Source organism: Moschus berezovskii, chromosome X (assembly GCF_049115385.1).
Source record: "Moschus berezovskii isolate FMDL1 chromosome X, NW_MosBer_1.0, whole genome shotgun sequence".
Classification (NCBI taxonomy): Eukaryota; Metazoa; Chordata; class Mammalia; order Artiodactyla; family Moschidae; genus Moschus; species Moschus berezovskii.
Genome location: NC_142488.1, coordinates 52413406 through 52433409, shown reverse-complemented (window position 1 = coordinate 52433409; position 20004 = coordinate 52413406). Strand labels below are relative to the sequence as shown.

The window sequence follows — 20004 nt, the reverse complement described above, 5'->3', positions numbered from 1 at the left end:
AAACCACAGATATCTGAGATATTGGTGCACTTTCCAAATTATAAGCAGCTGCATGAGACTTGGATTTAGGGAGAAGCTGTGTGATGAGAAATGGAGAGAGAGACAGAGTTAGACTGTCAAGACTTCTATATATCATGGTTGGCAACTGGGGGAGAAACATGGAAGGTCTGAGCTAAGTGATCCTGATCAATGAGAAGTGGATGAAGTCTATAAATGTTCAGTGAGTTCTTCTGTAATAGCAACCTTCTTCCCCTTCACTACGTAATGTAACCCCGATAGTACATTTCTATCTCACTTTATTGCTGTTGAGTGTCTGTCTTTTTTGTGACCCCCATGAACTGTAGCCTTCCAGGCTCCTCTGTCCATGGGATTTCCCAGGAAAAAATACTGGAGAAGGTTACTATTTCCTTCTTCAGGGGATCTTCCCAACCCAGGAATCAAACCCTCATCTCCTGCACTGGCAGGCAGGGTTCTTTACCACTGAGCCACCAGGGAAGCCCCGCTATTTCACTTACTTTGTTTATTTCTACACAGCACTTGTCACCTTTTAGCATGTATTTTCTGAAATATTTTATTATTCATGACACAAGAATGAAAGTTCTGTTAGAGCAGAAATTTTGCCCATTTTAGTCACAGTTCTATCCTCAGGGCCTGGTGCATATTAATTAAAATTTTTTTGCACGAAATAATCAAAATTTTGTTGCGAAGGGCACCAAGGAAAATGCTCAGGTTTCACTGCCTCTGGATTTATAATAATCCATTGTTTTTTTCTTTCCAGCTCAATTCCGAACACAATTAATTCTTAATATCATAAACCCCCTTGTTTTCTGTATTTTGTCACTGATCACCACAATAGCCTCTAAACCAACCTCTCTGCCTCAAGGTTGCACTTGTCGCTGTTCAGTCGCTCAGTCATGTCCTACTCTTTGAAACCCATGCACTGCAGCATGTCAGGCTTCCTTGTCCTTCGCTATCTCCCAGAGTTTATTCAAACTCAGGTCCATTGAGTCAGTGAGCCATTGAGTCCAACCACCTCGTCCTCTGCCATCCCCATCTCCTCCCACCTTCAGTCTTTCCCAGCATCAGGCTCTTTTCCAGTGAGTCGGCTCTTCGCATCATGTAGCAGAATTATTGGAGCTTTAGTCAGTATCAGTCCTTCCAATGAATATTTAGGGTTGTCCCTTAGGATTGACTGGTTTGACCTCTTTGCTGTCCAACGGACTCTCAAAAGTCTTCTCCAGCACCAAAGCTTGAAAGCACCAATTCTTCAGTGCTCAACCTTCTTTATGGTTCAACTCTCCCATCCATATATGACTCCTGGAAAAACCAGGCAGACGTTTTTGTCAGCAAAGTGATGTCTTTGCCTTTAACATGCTGTCTAGCTAAGTTATAGCTTTTCTTCCGAGGAGCAACTGTCTTAATTTCATGGCCGCAGTCACCATCTGCAGTGATTCTGGAGCCCACGAAAATAAAGTCTGTCAGTGTTTCCATTTTTTACCCCATGTATTTGCCATGAAGTTATGGGACCAGATGCCATGATCTTAGCTTTTTGAATGTAAAGTTTTAAGCCAGCTTTTTCACGCTCCTCTTTCACCTTCATCAAGAGGCTTTTTAGTTCCTCTTCACTTTCTGCCAAAAGGGTGGTGCCATCTGCATATATGAGGTTATTGATATTTCTCCAGGCATTGTTGATTCGAGCTTGAGCTCATCCAGCCTTGCATTTCCCATGATGTACTCTGCATATAAATTAAATAAACAGCGTGACAATATACAGCCTTGATGTACTCCTTTCCCAATTTTCAACAAGGTTGCACTGGTACAACCCATTCTCTATATTTTGATTTGAAACATTACTATATTTTTTCTTACTTAAAATTGTCTTTGATTTTCTGTTTTCCTCATAATTAAACTCAAACTCCATAACATGGCATGCACGGTTCTTCCTTGTCTGGTCTCTTACATTCAGCCTTCATCTCTCATCACTGCTTCTTTCACACTATACTTCAAATCCACTATCTTTCTTCCTTTCCATTCATCCATTCCATCATTTATTCAACATTAAACAAGTCTTCATTGAGCATCCTCTAGTATATAAGGAGTATTTCAGATTATAATTATTCACCAGTCAATGGAGTAGCCATAGTTTCAACACTGTCTTCTCTTCATCTATTATTATTGTCACATTATAGTGCTACTAGTCATTTATGTGTTCATTTCCCTCACTGGTTGGAAGATCTTGAAATCTAGGATTATATCTTAATCTTCTCCATATGGACAATATCAGGAACAGAACCTTACACCGAGTGGTTGTTCAAAATCTGTTGGTTGAATGACAGAAGGAGTCAAATGCTGATATGAACTATATAAATACTAGCAAAAGTAAAGACCTTGTGCTAGCCCTTGTCATTGCCCTGACTACATTTTGGTCATTTATTCATTCCACAAGCATCTATAATCACCTATTTAATGCTAGACTCTTATGTGTTTAAATGTTGCCTTAGCCCCTAGGCTGTGGGCTTCTAGTGCCATGTCTCTGGGTCTAGCATAGTATTTGCTACACTTGCGAACTGGCTGAAAATAACCACAAAAGAGAAGAACTGGGGTACAGATTTTGGCCCTAGAGGAGTTTTCTGGAGGTAACAGCAATAGGTAACTCAATATTGAACTTTTAACCAAAGTAAAGCTTATTCTTATTATTGAACTTTTTGTCAGTTATCAGTGTCTTCATTTGGGTGGGGGGTATAAAAGTATACCAGAATGCTTTCTAAATGAGTTCACTTTCATTGCAAATTTGAGTATGGAATGTTACTTTCTGCATACCATTCCAAGACAGAAATGATTCAGATTTAAGACTTTTTAAAGATCAATCCTGGGTGTTCATTGGAAGGACTGATGCTAAAGCTGAAACTCCAATACTTTGGCCATCTCATGCGACAAGTTGACTCATTGGAAAAGACTCTGATGCTGGGAAGGTTTGGGGGCAGGAGGACAAGGGGACGACAGAGAATGAGATGGCTGGATGGCATCACTGACGCGATGGAACTCCGGGAGTTGGTGATGGACAGGGAGGCCTGGCGTGCTGTGATTCATGGGGTGGCAGAGTCGGACACGACTGAGTGACTGAACTGAACTGAAAGATCTTGAAATTTTTATACCAGTAATTAAAGTGAACTTATTTTTTAATTCCAGAAAGCAGTTAATCAGTATGGTAAATATGTAACTGCAGACATCCGAGAGTTAAGGAAGTAACAGTACTTGAAAGTCTGAATCAGCAAGGCGAGGTGACAAATAAGATACATAGAGTTTGGCAGAGATGCTGCAGTTCCTGGGATGACTAGGGCTAGTAGGATTTGTAAAAAGTTGCTGATTCCTTCTTCCAGACATTCTATGTCACTATCTAGGTGCGCATCTGGTGAGAGAGCCATTGAGATACAGTATTTCAAAAGCTTGCTAGAGAGGCACAGGAAGTTGACTGGAGTGAAGGCGGAGGTGGGGGCGGGGAGTGATGGGGCGGGGGTGAGGGTGTGGCGTCCCCGGCAAAAGCTTCCGCCAAACAAAAGAAATTAGCACTTCCGGTCACGCCTTCATCTTGTCGCGGCGTTCTTCACCAAGGTGAGTGTAAAGAAAGGGACTGATAATTTTCATAAGTGAGTCCCCAAACACTTCATTAACGCTTTCTTCTTTGTTTCACCGCGAGGTGGAAAGAATTCATCTCTAGGGTACATTGAAGGATGTGTCTGACGCTTGTGGTTCTGATCGCTATCTCCGCTGTCTCACTCCTCGGGAGATGGCTGGCCGTCATCTCCTCCTCTTTCTGACTGTCATGGTCCTTTTATCTTGTCCTGATTATTCTTCACTTCACCTCTTTATCGCGAATCCTCTTCCCGGCCTTTATGAACTTGGATCATTCCCTGTACCAGCGATTTCTTTCCTACCTCTTACTCCCACCTTCCACTCCTCCCTCCTCTTAGCTTCAGAACTTTTGCTACCCTCTTCCCCGACTCTGGCTTCCCTGGTGGCTCAGACGGTAAAGCGTCTACCTGCAATGCGGGAGGCGTAGGTTCGATCCCTGGGTCGGGAAGATCCGCTGGAGAAGGAAATGGCAACCCACTCCTGTACTCTTGCCTGGAATATCCCATGGACAGAGGAGCCTGGTGGTCTGCAGTCCATGGGGTCGCAAAGAGTCGGAAACGACTGAGAGAGACTTCTCTTTCTTTCTTTCCCCCAGTCTGAGCTTAATTCTTCCCTTTTTTCCCCTTTCGACCCCAGTATTTTACTCCCCCTGAAGACTTCTGATTCTCTTTGGTCCTATTTCTGTAGAGGACAGTGAATTATTTATTAATACTTTATAAAATCAGCTGTGACTTCAATCTCAAGGGCAAGGCTGTTTTTGTTGTTTTTAAAAATAAGCAAAGGAGCAGAAATTTTTTAGAGCTCTCAGAGACGTAGGAACTTGTTCAGATTATGTACTTGTATTTATTTATTACCCTAAACGAAATCACATATCAGATATTACACTGGTTTCAGCCTATGACATAAGAAAATTTTGGTATACAACTGAATCTCCAAATTTTGAATGACAAACATAGTGAGTTTTGCTTATAACTTGGTGTCAGCTTTAGAGGGTGGAAGCTTTCCCATCTTTAGAATTTCTCACAGGGCAGAAATGGTTGACAGATATGACATCCAATCACAAATTTATTAATTCATATGAGTTGGGTGTATTATGTAAATCTTTTCCTGGTGTTCAGTAGCAATATTGAAGAGCAAGTTGACAGATTTTTCAAAGATTTTTTTTTTGAGCTATGCATGTATTATCTATTTGGTGCATTATGAATTTTGTCTTTTTCATTTGTTGCAATGTGAAATTATGTTTTTGCACCATTTATCATGTGTAATCTGTCTTGCAATACTATTCATTAATTATCACAATTTATTATTTCAATTCCAAGGGAGAGAAAATTAAATTTATAATGAGGGTGCGGGGTATTTCAGGTTATAAAGAGGAATTTAACTAGCAGTCTCCTTGAACAAGCAACTTATTCCCTCTTCTATAATGTGTTAGACTTACCAAAATAAGGGATGATTAAGTATAGTTGAGAGACAATGAGTGAATATATGATAAATTTATAATAGGTTGTGATAGAGAAGGTTGTACTATGTTAGACAGGAAAGGCAGGAAGGCCTCCCTGGTACTGTGACATTTGAGCAGAAATCTAAAGGAAAAGAGGGCACAGACTATACAGATATGAGTGGGAAGCTGGGATATATTTATGACAGTGGCTTTGCATTTGTTGGTCATTTTGCTTCCAACATTCCCTCTTCTCCCCTCTGCCTGTGGTCACCAGCCTGCATAACATTAATGCACCACTCTGCCTACTTGAATGATCTAATCTGTCCATGTAAGTTCCCCATATTGTCTTTCTCCTGGCTAGCTTCTTGCTACCATTTAGGTGAATTGCCAGTTACCAGCCCCTCTGGGAAGACACATCTGCCTCTATCCTCACCTCTTCCTCAATGTGTTAATTTGTGGTGCATTGTATGCTATCCTACAGCATTCCTCTCTCACTGCTCTTTTAACTGCGTATTCATAATGTTGCCCATAAATGTTTGGTGTGGTAAATTAAAATGAATTTAGTGCCTGTCTTTTATATACAACCTTTTTAATGTAGTTGGCTCCCTAATTAATGTTCAGAACCACTGTTTAAAGTCAGTATCATCATTGTCATTTTCCTGATGACAAAACCTAGACTCAGGTGGGTAGTAACTTGCTAAATGGTAGTGGAGTTAATGGAGTTAAAGTCTGTCAGATACTCAGTCCTGGCCTGATCGTCTCTTTCTCTCTCTCTATCTCTGTTTATTAATGAGAAGTAGAAAATACACAGAATATTTTATTAGACATAGTCTGGATATAAAAATTTCATTTTGTAAGCTTTCTTTCACAAGTCTGATTATATCAGGTACTTGATTTACTTCCTAGTTATAAATGTTAAGAGCTGAAAAGTGTGATGACTTTTTACTTGAATTTTTTCCCTATTTTCAAACTTTTTATTCTTTTTTTCCTTTTTAATTTTTATTAGGGTATGAATACATAAGGGTACAGCTGAAAGCATTGTCACCACTGCGTAACTTACCACATGATCCAGCAATTCAACTCATGGTATATATCTGGAAAAAGTGAAAATACTAATTTGAAAAGATGTGTGCACTCCAATGTTATTAGAAGCACTATTTACAATGGCCAGGATATGGAAATGACCCAAGTGTCCATCAGCAGATGAATGGATAAAGATATGGTGTATATGTACAATGGAATATTGTTGTTTAGTCGCTAAGTCATGTCCGACTCTTTTGCTACCCCTTGTACTGTAGCTCGCCAGGCTCCTCAGTCTGTGGGATTTCCCAGCAAGAATACTGGAGTAGTTGCCATTTCCTTCTCAAGGGGATCTTCCTGACCCAGGTATCTAACTCGCATCTCCTTCATTGGCAGGCAGATTCTATACCACTGAGCCAGCAGCGAAGCCTCGCAATTACTCAACCGTAAAAAAGAATGAAATTCTGCTGTTTGTAACAGTGTTGTATGGACCTAGAGAGTATTATGCTTAGTGAAACAGAGAAATACAGATACTTTATGGTATCACTTATATTTGGAATCTAAAAAATAATACAAATGAATATATATAGCAAAACAGAAACAGACTTGGTGATATAGAAAACAAACTAGTGGTTACCAGCAGGGAGAGGGGCAAATAGCAGGTATGGGATTAAGAGATACAAACTGCTGCTGCTGCTGCTGCTAAGTCACTTCAGTCGTGTCCGACTCTGTGTGACCCCATAGACGGAAGCCCACCAGGCTCCCCCATCCCTGGGATTCTCCAGGCAAGAACACAGGAGTGGGTTGCCATTTCCTTCTCCATTGTGTGAAAGTGAAAAGTGAAAGGGAAGTCGCTCAGTCGTGTCCGACCCTTAGTGACCCCACGGACTGCAGCCTACCAGACTCCTCCATCCATGGGATTTTCTAGGCAAGAGTACTGGAGTGGCTTGCCATTGCCTTCTCCGAAGAGATACAAACTACTATGTCTAAAATAGATAAGCAATAAGAATATATTGTATAGCACATGGATGTATAGCTATTATCTTTTAATAATTTTTAATGGAGTATAATCTGAGTCACTATGCTATACTCCTGAAACTAATATAATATTGTAAATCAACTGTAAATTCATGTTGGACTTCCCTAGTGGCTCATTGTTAAAGAATCTGCCTGCCAGTGCAGGCAAGGCAGATTCGATGCTTGGTCCTGGAAGATCCCCTGGAGAAGGAAATGGCACCTTACTTCAGTATTCTTGCCTGGAAAATCCCATGGATAGAGGAGATTGCAAAAGAGTGGGACATGACTTAACGACTAAACAACAGCATACTTCATTAAAAAAAAAATTATCAGTATCTGAAATCCCTTGAATATATTTCCCTACCAGTTACAATATAAACCCCAAATTAACCACATCTTGGCTTCTATCACTGTATAATAATTTTCCCGTTTTGGTACTTTATAGAAATATAGTATAGTATGTTTTTTTGCATGTTTGACTTTGGCTTAAGATTTTGTTTTGATACTGATCCAAGTTATCAAGTGTAGTAGTAATTCCTTTATTCTTATAGCTCTGTATTCCATTGTGTGAATATGCCACAACTGATAGGCATTTTGGTTGTTTACATCTTTGGTCTGCAAATAGTACTATAAACATTCTAGAACATGTCTTTTGGTGATATATACACAGATTTCTGTTGACATATACCTAAGTGTAGAATTGATGAATTTGTAGGTTATGGATAAGATTAGCTTTAGTAAGTATTGCCAACCAGTTTTCCAAAGCAGTTGTACTAAAAAAAACTAATAGAAAATTTTAAGAGTTCCCGTGCTCTAGAATATTGCCAACACTTACTGTGTTGTCTTTTTAAGGAAAAAATATGTAACTATTTTAGTGATTATTAATGGTATCTTGTGATTTTAGTTTGCATATCTCTGCTGATAAATGTGCATCTTTTCCTGTTTATTGGCCTGGATATCTTTTTTTCAAGGTACCTGTTCAAGTCTTTTGACCACTTTTTCTCCTGGACTATCCTTTTCTTATTGTTCTGTAGAAGACTTTCTTTAGTAAGGATGTGAATACTTTGTTAGATCTGTTTATTGCAAATTTCATTGTTTGCACTTTCAGACTCTTAATGGTGTCTTTTGATGAACTGAATACAACCACATTTTGGAGATATTGCAGGTTTGCTTCTACCATTGCAGTAAAGTGAATATCACAATAAAACAAGTCATACAAATATTTTGGTTTCAAAGTGCATTTAAAAGTTAATTTTGTACTATGCTGTAGTCTAGTAAGTGTGCAATGCATGCATGCTCAGTCGTTAAGTCTTGTCCAACTCTTTGCGACCCCATGGACTGTAACCCACCAAATTTCAGGCAAGACTACTGGAGTGGGTTGCCGTGTCCTCCTCCAGGGGATCTTCCCAACCCAAACCTGTGTCTCCTGCACTGGCCACCTGGGAAACTCCAAGTGTGCAATAGCACTGTCTGAAAAACAAAGAATATACCTTAATTAAAAAAAACTTTATTACTAAAAAGTGTTAACCATCATCACACAGGGTTGCCACAGACCTTTAATTTGTAAAAAATGCACTATTTGTGAAGCGCAGTAAAACAAGATATGCTTGTACCTCAATTTTAATATTGTTGAGTTCATAATTTTTCCTCTATATGGGTAGTGCTTGTTTGTCCTGGTTAAGAAATCTTTGCCTTTCTCAAATTCATGGAGATATTTTTCTATGTGATGATACTGTTTAATCTCATTTATATTTCCAGTTCATTTGATACTGATTTTATTGTATGTTGCCAGTATGAGATATGGATAAAGGCCCTTTGTTTTGTTGTTGTTTTGAAACAGACATCCAGCAATTCAATACCGTTTATTGAAAAGATCATCCTTTCCCTCTAGCATCATCATCTTTTTCATAAATCAGATGATTAGGTTATATATGAGGGTTTGTTTCTGGATTCGTTTCATTTTGGTTTTTCTATTCTTGTATGAGTACCACTGTCATAATTAATGTAACTTTATAATGTATCTTATATATGGTCAGTAAGTCCTACAATTTTGTTCTTTTTCTTTAATAATGCTTTGGTTATTCTTGGCCTTTTGAATTCCCATATACATTTTTAAAAATTCATTAATATACTTATATTAATTGGAGGCTAATTACTCCACAGTATTGTAGTGGTTTTTGCCATACATTGACATGAATCAGCCACAGGTGTTCATCTGTCCCTCATCCTGAACCCCCTCCCACCTCCCTCCCCATCCCATCCCTCTGGGTTGTCCCAGTGCACTGGCTTTGAGTGCCCTGTTTCATGCATCGAACTTGGACTGGTGATCTATTTCACATATGGTAATGTACATGTTTAGAGAATGCTATTCTCTAAAATAATCCCACCCTCGCCTTCTGTCACCAAGTCCAAAAGTCTGTTCTTTATACCTGTGTCTCTTTTGCTGTCTCACATATAAGGTCATTGTTGTCATCTTTCTAAATTCCATATATATGCATTAATATACTATATTGGTGTTTTTCTGAGTTACCTCCAGTTTCATCCACCTCATTAGAACTGATTCAAATGCATTCTTTTTAATAGCTGAGTAATGTTCCATTGCGTAAATGTACCACAGCTTTCTTATCTATTCGTCTGCCAATGGACATCTAGGTTGCTTCCATGTCCTAGCTATAGTAAACAGTGCTGTCATGAACATTGGGGTAAACGTGTCTCCTTCAAATCTGGTTTCCTCGGTGTGCATGCCCAGCAGTGGGATTGCTAGGTCAAATGGCAGTTCTATTTCCAGTTTTTAAAGGAATCTCCACACTGTTCTCCATAGTGGCTGTACTAGTTTGCATGCCCACCAACAGTGCAGGAGGGTTCCCTTTTCTCCACACCCTCGCCAGCATTTATTGTTTGTAGACTTTTTCATAGCAGCCATTCTGACCGGCATGAGATGGTACCTCATTGTGGTTTTGATTTGCATTTCTCTGATAATGAGTGATGTTGAGCATCTTTTCATGAGTTTGTTAGCCATCTGTGTGTCTTCTTTGGAGAAATGTCTGTTTAGTTCTTTGGCCCATTTTTTCATTGGGTCGTTTATTTTTCTGGTATTGAGCTGCATGAGCTGCTTGTATATTTTTGAGGTTAATTATTTGTCAACTGCTTCGTTTGCTATTATTTTCTCTCATTCTGAAGGCTGTCTTTTCACCTTGCTTATAGTTTCCTTCGTTGTGCAAAAGCTTTTAAGTTTAATTAGGTCCCATTTGTTTATTTTTGCTTTTATTTCCATTACTCTAGGAGGTGGGTCATAGAGGATCCTGCTGTGATTTATGTCGGAGAGTGTTTTGCCTATGTTTTCCTCTAGGAGTTTTATAGTTTCTGGTCTTAACGTTTAGATCTTTAATCCATTTTGAGTTTATTTTTGTGTATGGTGTTAGGGAGTGTTCTAGTTTCATTCTTTTACAGTTGGTTGACCAGTTTTCCTGGCACCACTTGTTAAAGAGATTGTCTTTTCTCCATTGTGTATTTTTGCCTCCTTTGTGAAAGATAAGGTGTCCATAGGTTCGTGGATTCATCTCTGGACTTTCTATTTTGTTCCATTGATCTATATTTCTGTCTTTGTGCCAGTACCATCCTGTGTTGATGACTGTAGCTTTGTAGTATACTCTGAATTCAGGCAGGTTGATTCCCCCAGTTCCATTCTTCTTTCTTAAGATTGCTTTGGCTATTCGAGGTTTTTTGTATTTCCATACAAATTGTGAAATTATTTGTTCTACTTCTGTGAAAAATACCATTGGTAGCTTGATAGGGATTGCATTGAATCTATAGATTGCTTTGGTTATTATACTCATTTTCACCCATATACATATTTTAGAGGGCTTCCCACGTGGCACTAGTTGTAAAGAACCCGCCTGCCAATGCAGAAGACTGAAGAGATGCGGGTTTGATCTGTCAGGAACATCCACTGGAGGAGGGCATGGCAACCCACTTCAGCATTCATGCCTGGAGAATCCCATGGACAGAGGAGACTGGAGGGCTGCGGTCTCTAGGGTCGCCAAGAGTTGGACATGCCAGAAGTGACTTAGCATGCACACATTTTAGAATCAGCTTGTCAGTTTTCACAAAAATCCTTGTTGGCATTTTGATTCAGATACCACTTTAATAGGTCAGTTTGGTACTTTCCCCATAAATATCTCAGTGTTCATCTCCTAATATTAGGAGCATTTTGTAAATAATTTAATTGCCATTATCTTATTTAGAAAACAACAGTAATTCCCTAATATCATATACTTACCTACTGCATTTTCAGATTTTTTTCAAACAAGTCTTTTATTTAAAACTGTTATCCAACCTAATGTGTTTTTATATTTCTTAAGATTTTATTGTTATTTTCTATATTTTACTGAACTTCTTATATATTTAGTACTTTTCAAGTCATTACTTCTGTTGCTCAGACTGTCCAGTTTGGAAGTAGCCACATGAAACTCCTTCACGTTGGCTTCTGTTTTTTTTCTTTTATTCCTGAAATTTTCAAATAGTTTTAAAGAAAAAAGTAGTAAGCACACGCACATACATATAACCATGCATAAATCCTTTCCCAAGCTTCAGCAATTAATACCATTTAACGAATTTCATTTGATTTTTTTCTCCTCACCCACTTTTCTCACTGGGGCATTTGAGAAAATGGCAGTCAGCCATTATGTCATTGCACAGATAAATAACTCAGTATGGATCCCTAAGTCATAGGTGTGTTAAATAAGGAACCACTAGGCCATTATACCAGAGAAGGTGATGGCACCCCACTCCAGTACTCTTGCCTGGAAAATCCCATGGGCGGAGGAGCCTGGTAGGCGGCAGTCCATGGGGTCGCGAAGAATTGGACACGACTGAGCAACTTCACTTTCACTTTTCACTTTCATGCATTGGAGAAGGAAATGGCAACCCACTCCAGTGTTCTTGCCTGGAGAATCCCAGGGACCGGGGAGCCTGGGAGCCTGCGTCTATGGGATCACACAGAGTTGGACCCGACTGAAGCGACTTAGCAGCAGCAGCAGCAGGCCATTATACTTATAAGATTAACAGTAATTCTTTATATCATCTAATAGTTCATATTTAGATTTCCATGATTGTCTGAAAAATGTCTATGTACAGTAGCTTTGTTAAATCTATATCCAAAGAAAGACCATTTATTGCTACTGGCTGTTTTTCTCTTGAGTCTTTTTTCCTGTAAATCCTCTAAAGCCCCCACCCCCATGCCCTGCCAATTTTAAAGACTGTTGATTTATTGGAGAAACTAAGTTATTTGTCTGATTGACAAATGGATTTAGATGATTGCTTCTTTGATGTGGTTTTTATTGTTTTCTCCTTCCCATATTTCCTCTTCACTGGAATTTAGAGCTAGAGGCTTGATTAGCTTCAGTTTAATTATGTTTTTAAGGTAAGAATCATCTCAGGCAGTGTAACGCACTTTTTATTGCATTACCTCATGGGTGATTTTATCTTTTTAACTGATGCTGGGATTGATTTGTGTTTTCAGGTGATCTCAGCCTGATCCCTCCATTGTAGCATTTCCTCCCAACCTTTCTCCTGTTGATTTTCACAGCCATTGGAGATAACTGTCTAAATTCAGTATTTCAATAGTGGCTGTAAATAGTGGTAGAATTCTAGCAGTTATTCTGCATTTATTAGCTGGGATTATTTTATAAAGGAGAACTTTTTCTTGCTAGCTACGTTTTTTTGTTCTAATTTATGTTTCATAAAAAGAAACTCAGGATTTATGAACAGAAATAGACTCACAGACATAGAAAACAAACTGACATTTACCAAATGGGATAGTAGGATTAGGGGAGGGAGAGATAAATTAGAAGTTTGGGATTAAAATATACACTACTGTTTATAAAACAGATAAACAGCAAGACCCTATTGTGTAGTACAGGGAACTGTGCTCAATATCTCATAATAATCTATAATGGAAAAGAATGTGAAAAACTATATATATACATACACATATGTATATATAACTGAGTCACTTTACCATACGCTTGAAACTAATACAACATTATAAATTAACTGTATTTCAGTTAAAAACTGTTAACATTTAAAACAGAAAGGATAAAAGCTTTTTTTTTCATATATCAGTTTTCAGAATTGATTTCCTAGAGACTTTTATTGTTTAATATCATTAAGAATTCATGGATTTTTATGTATTTAATGTGTATCCATTGTGATTAAAATTTTTCACTGAGGTATAGTTGGTTTACAATGCTGTGTTAGTTTCAGGTCTACAGCAAAGTGATTCAGTTACAGACATATTTATTCTGATTATTTTCCATTAGAGGTTATTATAAGATACTGAATATAGTATCCTATGCCATACAGTAAATCCTTGTTACTTATCTATTTTATATGTATAGTAGTGTGTATCTATTAAACCCATCAGTTCAGTTCGGTTCAGTCGCTCATTCATGTCTGACTCTTTGTGACGCCATGGACTGAAGCATGCCAGCCTTCCCGGTACATCACCAACTCCAAGAGCCTGCTCAAACTCATGTCTGTCAAACTGGTGATGCCATCCAACAACCTCATCCTCTGTCGTCCCCTTCTCCTCCTGCCTTCAATCTTTTCCAGCATCAGGGTCTTTTCCAGTGAGTTGGCTCTTTGCATCAGGTGACAAAGTATTGGAGCTTCAGCTTCCTTATCAATCCTTCCAATGAATATTCAGGACTGATTTCCTTTGGGATTGACTGGTTTGATCTCCTTGCAGTCCAAGGGACTCTCAAGAGTCTTCTCCAACACCACAGTTCAAAAACATCAATTTTTGGCACTGAGCCTTCTTTATGGTCCAATTCTCACATCCATACATGACTACTGGAAAAACCATAGTTTTGACTAGATGGACCTTTCTTGGCAAGGAAATGTCTCTGCTTTTTACTATGCTGTCTAGGTTGGTCATAGCTTTTCTTTCAAGGAGCAAGCGTCTTTTAATTTCACGGCTTCAGTCATGGTCTGCAGTGATTTTTGAGCCCAAGAAAATAAAGTCTGTCACTGTTTCCATTGTTTTCCCATCTGTTTGCCATGAAGTGATGAGACTGGATGCCATGATCTTAGTTTTTAGAATGTTGAGTTTTAAGCCAGCTTTTTCACACTCCTCTTTCACTTTAATCAGGAGGGTCCTCAGTTCTTTGCTTTCTGCCATAAGGGTGGTGTCATCTGTCTATCTGAGGTAATTGATATTTCTCCCGGCAATCTTGATTCCAGCTTGTGCATCATCCAGCCCAGCATATTGCATGATGTACTCTGCATATAAACTAAATAAGCAGAGTGACAGTATACAGCCTTGACTTACTCCTTTCCCAATTTGGAACCAGTCTGTTGTTCCATGTCCAGTTCTAACTGTTGCTTTTTGACCTTCATGCAGATTTGTCAGGAGGCAGATGTGACATTCCCATCTCTTTGGGAATTTTTCACAGTTTGTTGTGATCCACCCAGTCAAAGGCTTTGGTGTAGTCAATAAAGCAGAAGTAGATGTTTTTCTGGAACTCTCTTGCTTTTTCAATGATCCGACAGATGTTGGCAATTTGATCTCTGGTTCCTCTGCCTTTTCTAAATCTGGCTTGAACATCTGGAAGTTCACAGTTCACATACTGTTGAAGCCTAGCTTGGAGAATTTTGAGCTTTACTTTGCTAGCATGTAAGATGTGTGTAGTTGTGAGGTAGTTTAAACATTCTTTGGCATTGCCTTTCTTTGGGATTGGAATGAAAATTGACCTTTTCCAGTCTTGGGGCCACTGTTGAGTTTTCCAAATTTGTTGGTATTTTGAGTGCAGCACTTTAACAGGATCATCCTTTAGGACTTGAAATAGCTCAACTGGAATTCCATCACCTCCACTAGCTTTGTTCATAGTGATGCTTCCTAAGGCCCACTTGACTTTGCACTCCAGGATGTCTGGCTATAGGTGAGTGATCACACCATCATGGTTATCAGGGTCATGAAGACCTTTTTTGCATAGTTCTTCTGTGTATTCTTACCACCTCTTCTTAATATCTTCTGCTTCTGTTAGCTCCATACCATTTCTGTCCTTAATTGTGCCCATCTTTGCATGAAATATTCCCTTGGAATCTCTGATTTTCTTGAAGTCTTTCGCATTCTATTGCTTTGCTCTATTTCTTTGCATTGATCACTTAGGAAGACTTTCTTATTGCTCCTTGCTATTCTTTGTAACTCTGCATTCAGATGGGTATAACTTTACTTTTCTCCTTTGCCTTTCTCCTCTCTTCTTTTCTCAGCTATTTGTAAGGCCTCCTCAGACAACCATTTTGCCTTTCTGCATTTCTTTTTCTTGGGATGGTCTTGATCACTGCCTCCTGTACAATGTCATGAACCTTTGTCCATGGTTCTTCAGGCACTCTGTCTATGAGATCTAATCCCTTGAATCTATATGTCACTTCCACTGTATAATCATAATGGATTTGATGTAGGTCATACCTGAATGGTCTAGTGGTTTTCCCTACTTTTTTCAATTTAAGTCTGAATTTTCCAATAAGGAATTCATGATCCGAGCCACAGTCAGCACAATCAGGTCTTATTTTTGCTGACTGTACAGATCTTCTCCATCTTCAGCTGCAAATAATATAATCAATCTGATTTCAGTATTGACCATCTGGTGATGTCCATGTGTAGAGTTGAGTCTTGTGTTGTTGGGTGTGGGTGTTTGCTATGACCACTGCATCCACTGGCAAAACTCTTTTAGCCTTTCAGTTCAGTTCAGTCACTCAGTCGTGTCTGACTCTTTGCAACCCCATGGACTGCCTCCCACCAGGCCTCCCTGTCCATCACCAACTCCTGGAGCTTATTCAAACTCATGTCCATCAAGTCGGTGATGCCATCCAACCATCTCATCCTCTGTTGTCCCCTTCTCTTGTCCCCTTCAATCTTTCCCAACATCAGGGTCTTTTCCAGTGAGTCAGTTCTTTACATCAGGTGACCAAAATATTGTAGTTTCAGCTTCAACATCAGTCTTTCCAATGAATACTTAGGACTGATTTCCTTTAGGATGGACTGGTTGGATCTCCTTGCAGTCCAAGGGACTCTCAAGAGTATTCTCCAACACCCCAGCTCAAAAGCATCAATTCTTTGGTGCTCAGCTTTCTTTATAGTCCAACTCTCAAATCCATACATGACTACTGGAAAAACCATAGCTTTGACTAGACAGACCTTTCTTGGCAAAGTAATGTCTCTGCTTTTTAATATGCTGTCTAGGTTGGTCATAGCTTTTCTTCCAAGCAGCAAGTGTCTTTTAATTTCATTGCTGCAGTCTGCAGTGCAGTTTGCATCTGCAGTGATTTTTAAGCCCCCCCAAAATAAAGTCTCTCAGTGTTTCCATTGTTTCCCCATCTATTTGCCATGAAGTGATGAGACCAGATGCCATGAACTTAGTTTTCTGAATGTTGAGTTTTAAGCCAACTTTTTCACTCTCTTTCACTTTCATCGAGGCTGTTCAGTTCTCTGCTTTCTGCCATAAGGGTGGTGCCATCTGCACATCTGTTAGTCTTTGCCCTGCTTCATTTTGTACTCCACAGCCAAACTTGCCTATTACTCTAGGTATCTCTTGTCTTCCTAGTTTTGCATTCCAGCCCCCTATGACGAAAAGGACATCTTTTTTTTGGTGTTAATTCTAGAAGGTCTTGTAGCTCATCATAGAACCATTCAACTTCAGCTTATTCGGCGTTAGTGGTTGGGGCATAGACTTGCATTACTGTGGTATTGAATGTTTTGCCTTGGAAACAAGCAGAGATCACTCTGTCGTTTTTGACATTGTACCCAAATACTGCATTTTGGACTCCTTTGTTGAATATGAGGGCTAGTCCATTTCTTCTAAGGAATTCTTGCCCACAGTAGTGGATACAATGGTCTCCTGAATTAAATCCACCCATTCCAGTCCATTTTAGTTCAGTGATTCTTAAAATGTTACTGTTCACTGTTGCCATCTCCTGTTGACCACTTCGATTTACCCTGATTCATGGACCTAACATTCCAAGTTCCTATGCAATATTGTTCTTACAACATCGGACTTTATTTCCATCATCAGTCACATCTACAGCTGGCCTTTGTTTGTGCTTTGGCTCCATGTCTTCATTCTTTCTGGAGTTACTTCTCTACTCTTTTCCAGTAGCATATTGGGCACCTACCAACCTGGGGAGTTCATCTTTCAGTGTCCTATCTTTTTGCCTTTTCACACTGTTCATGGGGTTCTCAAGGCAGGAATACTGAAGTGGTTTGCCATTGCCTTCTCCAGTGGACCATGTTTTGTCAGAACTCTCCACCATGAACTGTCTGTCTTTGGTGGCCCTATACGACATGGCTAATAGTTTCATTGAGTTAGACAAGGCTGTGGTCCATGTGATCAGTTTGTTTACTTTTCTGTGATTGTGGTTTTCATTCTGTCTGCCCTCTGAAGAATGAAGATAAGAGGCTTATTGCCCCGTGGCAGGCCACTGCTGACCCGTTCCTCGTCAGGGGACATTCAAACACTTAAAGGCAGGTCTGGCTCTGTCTCTGTGGGGCCTCTGGGTCCTGGTGCACACAAGGTTTTGTTTGATCCCTCTAAGCATCTCTGGGGGGTGTGGGATGTGATTCTAAATGTGATTTTGCCTCCCTACTGCCTTGTTGGGGTTTTTTGTTTGCCCTTGGATGTGGGGTATCTTTTTTGGTGGGATCCAACATTCTCCTGTCAATGGTTGTTCAGCAGTGAGTTGCAGTTTTGGAGTTCTCACAGAAGAAGATGAATGCACGTCCTTCAACTCCACCATCTTGAATAATCCCTATTAAACCCATACTCCCCCTTTGGTAACTATACGTTTGTTTTCTATATCTGTAAGTCTGTTTCTGTTTTGTAAATAGATTCATTTGTATTAGTTTTTAGATTCTACATATAAGTGATATATGATAGTATTTGTCTTTCTCTGTCTTATTTCACTAAGCACAGTATTCTCTAGGTCAATCCATATTCCTGCAAAAGCAATACTTTGTTATTTTTATGGCTGAGTAGTATTCCATTGTATATCAATACCACATCTCTTTAGCCAGTAGTCTGTTGATGGGCACTTGGGTTGCTTCTATGTCTTGGCTGTTGTAAATAGTGCTGATATGAACATTGGGATGCATATATTTTTTCAAATTAGTTTTTGTCTTCTGGATCTGTGACCAGGAATGAGATTGCTCAATCTTAGGGTAGTCTATTTTTATTAATAGCTTTTAAAGAAACCTCCATAGTGCTCCATAGTTACTGTACCAGTTTACATTCCCACTCAATCGTATAGGAGGGTTCCCTTTTCTCCATACCCTATCTGCTGCTGCTGCTGCGTCACATCAGTCGTGTCCGACTCTGTGCGACCCCACAGACAGAAGCCCACCAGGGTCCCCCGTCCCTGGGATTCTCCAGGCAAGAACACTGGAGTGGGTTGCCATTTCCTTCTCCAGTGTGTGAAAGTGAAAAGTGAAAGTGAAGTCGCTCAGTCGTGTCCGACCCTTAGCGACCCCACGGACCGCAGCCCACCAGGCTCCTCCATCCATGGGATTTTCTAGGCAAGAGTACTGGAGTGGCTTGCCATTGCCTTCTCCGATACCCTATCTAGCATCTATTATTTGTAGTATTGTGATTTTTTTGTTTTTTGATGCTCAAATTGTGCCATTTTAGAAATTAGAAGTAGTTTTTGTTTGTTTCCTGTATCATTTGACAAGATTTCATTAGATCTTGACTTCACTGCTCTCTGATACATTTTAGGCTCATCATGTACACTGTCTGCCCCAGTGCTGGAATCAGTCATTTTGCAAGGAACCATGTATTCTTTCAGTAAGGATTGATACTTAGAAAACAAGATGTGAATGCTCAGGAGATTTTTTTTTGTCATGCTACCTGACCTTTTGTTGTGCTCTTTTCCTCTCTATTTTGAATACATTTGAATGGCTTTATTTATGTAGTCTTTCATTCATTCAGCAAAAATTCCTTACAATGATATATATGGTGTTATGTTTGGTATAGGAGATGTGAAGGTAAATCTGACTAGTTTCCTGTCCTTGATGAAGGTTCATTATAGTGGTAATATGAATAAACAGTCAGTGACTAAAGAGTATGATCAGTACTCTGGTGGACATAGGCAAGTGGGATTGACAGTCTGTGGCAGCACAGAATGGGCTTCTGAAAATGCCTTGGAAAGAGGAGATAATGCTTGACATTGGATGAGTAGAAGTATGAAGGTAGAGGAGCTATGAAGGGTTTCAGTTGGAGGAAACTGAAAGAGGCAGAGGGATCTTGATGTATTCAAGGAAAGGTATGTATATAGTTGGTCATAACTGAAACATAAGTTTTATGTAGGGGAGGAGAGACAAAATTGGAGACATGGATGGGGTCCAGGATGTTGAGAGCCCCAAAAGTCAGATCAGAGAACTGAGATTTCACTCTGAAGGCTCTGAAGGAGAAGTAATGACATTGTCTTAAGCAGATGAGATATATAATCACCCCTGTGATGGTACTGATGATGCACTGGCTGGGTGGGGAGGAATGGGGCAGTAGGAGAATAGCAAGGAGGAGAAACAGAAGAGAAAGAATGTCATGTTACAGTGCACCTCAGGTATGTGTGTAGTATGTGGGAGAAGTGTGTGTGTGTGTGCATTACAATAGGTTATAATATATATATATACTATAGATTATATACATACACAATAGATTATATATATTACATATAGAACTATATACAACAGTTATATTTAAAATGTTTAATATATAATATATATACATACACACACATGACTGTCCCACACACCACACATATATATAGAATAATATATATAAAATAGATCTGTGCATATACACATGGATGTAGTGTTATGTGTTTATAATTCTGTATGT

At 39.3% G+C, this 20004-nt stretch overlaps 1 protein-coding gene across 2 annotated transcripts in view; it reads left to right on the top strand.

Moving 5' to 3' along the window:
- The first annotated feature begins 3552 nt into the window (after positions 1-3552).
- The window catches only part of MAGED1 (MAGE family member D1), a 93305-nt gene continuing 76853 nt past the window's right edge, over positions 3553-20004 (top strand). Inside the window, exon 1 of one of the 2 annotated variants that reach the window (XM_055438039.2) lies at positions 3553-3612. The gene's annotated coding sequence lies outside the window, so the exon portion shown is untranslated. Of the gene's footprint in view, positions 3613-6135; positions 6161-20004 lie in introns of those variants that run through there. The other variant, XM_055438041.2, reaches the window with a different exon arrangement.